This window comes from Rhineura floridana, chromosome 1 (genome assembly GCF_030035675.1).
Source record: "Rhineura floridana isolate rRhiFlo1 chromosome 1, rRhiFlo1.hap2, whole genome shotgun sequence".
Classification (NCBI taxonomy): domain Eukaryota; kingdom Metazoa; phylum Chordata; class Lepidosauria; order Squamata; family Rhineuridae; genus Rhineura; species Rhineura floridana.
The window spans coordinates 67,250,176-67,256,221 of record NC_084480.1 but is presented as its reverse complement, the minus strand read 5'-3'; positions in this window follow the sequence as shown (position 1 = coordinate 67,256,221).

Below are 6,046 nucleotides of genomic sequence, written 5' to 3'. Positions count from 1 at the left end.
TCTCAGGCCTAACAAAGAGAAAAGAAGAGCTCATAATCCTCAGAAGCTGAAAGGAGAAAGCCCATTGCAATAAGTAACGGTTGCCAATTCATACTGCATCCAGATCTAGTTCATCAAATAATACCAAAATGCGCAAAGGGCCACCCTTGAAGGCTGTTTGGAAACTGCAGTTAGTGCAGAATGCAGACGCCCTATTGTTAACCGGCTCATTGCAAGCCAATCATATAACTCTGATTTTGTCTGAACACTGTCAGTTTCCAGGTCCAATCTAAAATGCTGGTTTTGACCTATAAACTTAGCCTCTCCCAAGATGAACCTACTCAGACCCTTTGATTTTCCTCTAAGGGCCTTCTCCAGGTGCCTAGTTGGAGGGTGACAACAAGGGAGAGGCCTTTCTGGAATGTTTTCTCTACTGAAGTCTGCCTAGCACCTTCATTCCTTTCAGCGTCAGGCTAAAACATGTCTTCTCCCAGGCCTTTGACAGAGCATGAGAAGCTGGCTGAGGTCTTATTTGATGGGAATGTTCTTGCCGCTGAAGTTCTTGGGGTTTTTTTGCTGGGTTTATTCATTTTATTTTATTTGTAAGATTTCCTACCTGCCCTTCTTAAGGTTCCAGGGTGGATTTCAACAATGTAATGTAGTTATAAAAACAGATAAAACCATTACAGCAAAATTAAAACCATTTCAAATGAAACTGAACAGCATACATTCCGCAAAAGAGGTGGGTCCCACAAAAGAAAATACTTAACTGATAAAAGGCCGGTGTAAAGAGGTGTATCTTCAGCAATTGGTGAAAGCTATATGGTGAAAATGCTAGATGCATCTCTGTAGTGTGGGAATTCCAGAACGTAGGGGCTGCCACAGACAAAGCCTGCACGCTTAAGCATTATTGGAATTGTTTTATTGAAATGTATTGTTATGCCTTTTGGCTTTTAACCATTTTGTAATTGGATTTTCTTTTTGTAGTAAGTGAATAATAAGTCAAATAATAATTCTGACTTAGAAGTACAACACAGGCCCCTGTTAATTTTGAAAAACGTCAGTATTAAAACATAATTAGATTATGCTAATCCCCCCAATCTTCTTTAAATACAGTTTTGTTTATTGTAGGACCTCTGTGAGCTGTTTACCAGCTTAAATATGTTGTTTTACTGTATGACTTGTGCCACCTGGTGGGTTTTTTTAATAACTTCAGAGGAGGAAGTGGAAGATACACATTCGTATAATGGCCTAGTTTCACAAATGTGGAGTGTACAGACCGTCAGTGGAAATTCATTTGACTCCAAACAAAAATAAATTCCTTCCATAAAAAAAACTAGCTGAAAGGGAGATAACTTCTCATCAGCTGTTCTCCCCGACACTTATTTTTTTTTCTGTTTTTGGACATTTTGGGTGGAGGAATATTCAATCATCCAAGTCCCTATCAGCAGTCTTCCACAGGTTTACCCACCCCACAGTAGGTCTGTGATGAGGATTTTCTGACATTACAAGGACTTAAAGCCACGATCTTAACCCTAAATTGATAAAGCCCAAGGTTATATTATAATCTGTGAGAACTTTGAGAATTTCCCTCTTTCTTTTGAAGGAAGTGTGTTTCTGTAGCATCTTAGCATGCAAGGATCTTATTCTCTGTGTTGGAAAAACATAGGTGTTCTCTTATGAGCTACAGTTCTAGGTTGTCTGATTTGCAGCCTAGGGTTTTTTCCTTGTATGGCAGCAAACACAGAGATTATGCTGATATTGCTTGGTCAGCTTTAGTGTGAAGGGGATGGTGCATAAGATTCTTGTACAAGTTTGTATCCTAGTACATGAGTCCGCCTTTAGCTTCCACATTAAAATGCAAGACATTAAAATCCATACAAGAAAGCAATCAGCCTTTGAGAACAGCAGTTAGCAAATACTCTTGGCTTCCTGATGTATTCTTGAGCAAGAAGCATACATCTCCCTTGTTGACCAAACATTTTTGAGTCAATTGTTCAAAAGCTATGAGGAAAGCATCTTTCCTAACAATTCCAATTAAACCTTGTTTCCGGGAAGCTACTGATCTTTCAGTTTCTCAGCCAGTTATTTCACCAGCTGTAGAAAGAATCACAGCTTGTTCAAGAACAGCTAGCATTACTTCTCTTCAGCAAACATGATTTCTATTTGACGCACTGTCTACCTTAAACAGACAGTAGATTGTGTGTGCTGAACAAATGTCTAGAAGTCTGTAAGTCTTTCAGCAAACAGAACAAAAAACTTATAGCTTTAGGTTGGCTAAAGTTAAGAGGTTATAGACGTCTAATAGTAAATATAATACAAACATACAATTGGGGCCGCAACAAAATATTGCAGTCTATCCCAGGTATGTGTGTTTTGCTTGAGTTGGAGACTGATAACGTAAAGACAGGGGTATCTGCTCTACCTTCATGTGGAAAAAGGTATGTATTTTAGTTTGACATTTTAAAATACACACAGTCTGGATGCACAACAATACAGCATGAGGCTTCTGTATTCAGTTGAATGCTAGTATTTGGCCCAGAGGCAGTCTGAGGAGACAATTTAAGTAGATGGACTGTTGTTGCAACCTGAGATGTATGGGAGATGTTTGACTAGGCACCCAAAGAGCCCTACCTCTGACCTGCAATATTAACAGTAGACTACATTGCTTTTATAGCCTATCTCAGTGCTATTTCACCTCCCACAGCTTGCAGTGGGGGGTACAGCAGTAAACTACACACAGAGTAGTATATAACAACTCTCTCAGCCCAACCTGGATAATACTGCAGGGTTGTTGTAAGCTACTTTCTCAAGTGCAGTAGGAATATAATACTTTTGGACAACACTGCAGGGGTTTATTGTAATAAGTCAATTGGAGCCCGACTCCTGATTTGCAGTATTCAGTGTGAACTACACTGCAGGACTATCATAAGCCACACCCTCCCTCTCCCACCCCTTTCAGCAACAATATGGGGACAATGAACTCTGTGTTTCTCTTTGTCCTCTTTTGCACTATTTTGCTCCATCTACTGGACAGAGGAAGAAAGGGAAAGTAAACTAAGTAAAGAACAGAGGAAGAAATACATAGACATAATAATATACCTTCTACTCTTCTTCCCATCTCTGAGTGTTCTACCTGCTCTGTCTGCTAGCTTCTCTTGTGTGCCTACCAGCTGGTCAGCAGCATTTTCCTTCTCTCAGTCCTTTCCATTTCTCTTTCTCCCCAAGTCCAGATGAAACAGATCACGGCAACAAATGGTGAGGAAAGTACAAGTTTCACAGATGAAGAGAAGGGAGAATGAACAGAAAGATGTGGTATTGCTAGTGAACAATTTAGTCTCTCACCTTCAAACACTACTGCCAGCTATTCCCTCCTCTAGGATCCATCATTCTATTTCCCCCTCCCCCTGGTTTTATTTTCCAATGTGCTCCCAAAATTCCCTGCTGACAGCATGCCCAGTCTTCCTTGGGCTGCCCCCCACCCAACATTTGATTTTAAAAAAAAATGTACTTCTACAAACTGGAATTCATCCAAATATGCATATACTTTCCTATTTGTTTTGGCCCCCAAGCAATCAGCATGCTGGGGCAGAGTTCAGCATTCGCAGGAGTGACAGCAAAGGGATACAAACCCAGATCAATAATACTATTCATTTGTTTATTTAAAACATTTTGACCCTGTTTTTTCTAAAAAGCTAAAAGGGCTCCTAGAGCAGCTTGCAAAGATTACATAAGTGGTCAGACACCCCTGTACTCTGTGGTAATCTTAAAGGCTTAACACACGAGGAAAAAGGCATGGGGACGGAGAAGGAACAAAGCAAGGTCCAGGGGCAGTTTTTTATGTTACAGTACTTATGACCAGCTCAGATGGAAACAGTTCAGGAAGCCTAATAAGAACATAAGAACATAAGAAGAGCCTGCTGGATCAGGCCAGTGGCCCATCTAGTCCAGCATCCTGTTCTCACAGTGGCCAACCAGGTGCCTGGGGGAAGCCCGCAAGCAGGACCCGAGTGCAAGAACACTCTCCCCTCCTGAGGCTTCCAGCAACTGGTTTTCAGAAGCATGCTGCCCCTGACTAGGGTGGCAGAGCACAGCCATCATGGCTAGTAGCCATTGATAGCCCCGTCCTCCATGAATTTGTCTAATCTTCTTTTAAAGCCATCCAAGCTGGTGGCCATTACTGCATCTTGTGGGAGCAAATTCCATAGTTTAACTATGCGCTGAGTAAAGAAGTACTTCCTCTTGTCTGTCCTGAATCTTCCAACATTCAGCTTCTTTGAATGTCCACGAGTTTTAGTATTATGAGAGAGGGAGAAGAACTTTTCTCTATCCACTTTCTCAATGCCATGCATAATTTTATACACTTCTATCATGTCTCCTCTGACCCGCCTTTTCTCTAAACTAAAAAGCCCCAAATGCTGCAACCTTTCCTCGTAAGGGAGTCGCTCCATCCCCTTGATCATTCTGGTTGCCCTCTTCTGAACCTTTTCCAACTCTATAATATCCTTTCTGAGATGAGGCGACCAGAACTGTACACAGTATTCCAAATGCGGCCGCACCATAGATTTATACAACGGCATTATGATATCGGCTGTTTTATTTTCAATACCTTTCCTAATTATTGCTAGCATGGAATTTGCCTTTTTCACAGCTGCCGCACACTGGGTCGACATTTTCATCGTGCTGTCCACTACAACCCCGAGGTCTCTCTCCTGGTCGGTCACCGCCAGTTCAGACCCCATGAGTGTATATGTGAAATTAAGATTTTTGGCTCCAATATGCATAATTTTACACTTGTTTATATTGAATTGCATTTGCCATTTTTCCGCCCATTCACTCAGTTTGGAGAGGTCTTTTTGGAGCTCTTCGCAATCCCTTTTTGTTTTAACAACCCTGAACAATTTAGTGTCGTCAGCAAACTTGGCCACTTCACTGCTCACTCCTAATTCTAGGTCATTAATGAACAAGTTGAAAAGTACAGGTCCCAATACCGATCCTTGAGGGACTCCACTTTCGACAGCCCTCCATTGGGAGAACTGTCCGTTTATTCCTACTCTCTGCTTTCTGCTTCTTAACCAATTCCTTATCCACAAGAGGACCTCTCCTCTTATTCCATGACTGCTAAGCTTCCTCAGAAGCCTTTGGTGAGGTACCTTGTCAAACGCTTTTTGAAAGTCTAAGTACACTATGTCCACTGGATCACCTCTATCTATATGCTTGTTGACATTCTCAAAGAATTCTAATAGGTTACTGAGACAGGACTTTCCCTTGCAGAAGCCATGCTGGCTCTGCTTCAGCAAGGCTTGTTCTTCTATGTGCTTAGTTAATCTAGCTTTAATCATACTTTCTACCAGTTTTCCAGGGACAGAAGTTAAGCTAACTGGCCTGTAATTTCCGGGATCCCCTCTGGATCCCTTTTTGAAGATTGGCGTTACATTTGCCACTTTCCAGTCCTCAGGCACGGAGGAGGACCCGAGGGACAAGTTACATATTTTAGTTAGCAGATCAGCAATTTCACCTTTAAGTTCTTTGAGAACTCTCGGGTGGATGCCATCCGGGCCCAGTGATTTGTCAGTTTTTATATTGTCCATTAAGCTTAGAACTTCCTCTCTCGTTACCACTATTTGTCTTAGTTCCTCAGAATCCCTTCCTGCAAATGTTAGTTCAGGTTCAGGGATCTGCCCTATATCTTCCACTGTGAAGACAGATGCAAAGAATTCATTTAGCTTCTCTGCAATCTCCTTATCGTTCTTTAGTACACCTTTGACTCCCTTATCATCCAAGGGTCCAATTGTCTCCCTAGATGGTCTCCTGCTTTGAATGTATTTATAGAATTTTTTGTTGTTGGTTTTTATGTTCTTAGCAATGTGCTCCTCAAATTCTTTTTTAGCATCCCTTATTGTCTTCTTGCATTTCTTTTGCCAGAGTTTGTGTTCTTTTTTATTTTCTTCATTCGGACAAGACTTCCATTTTCTGAAGGAAGACTTTTTTGCCTCTAAGAGCTTCCTTGACTTTGCTCGTTAACCCTGCTGGCATCTTCTTGGCCCTGGCGGTACCTTTTCTGATC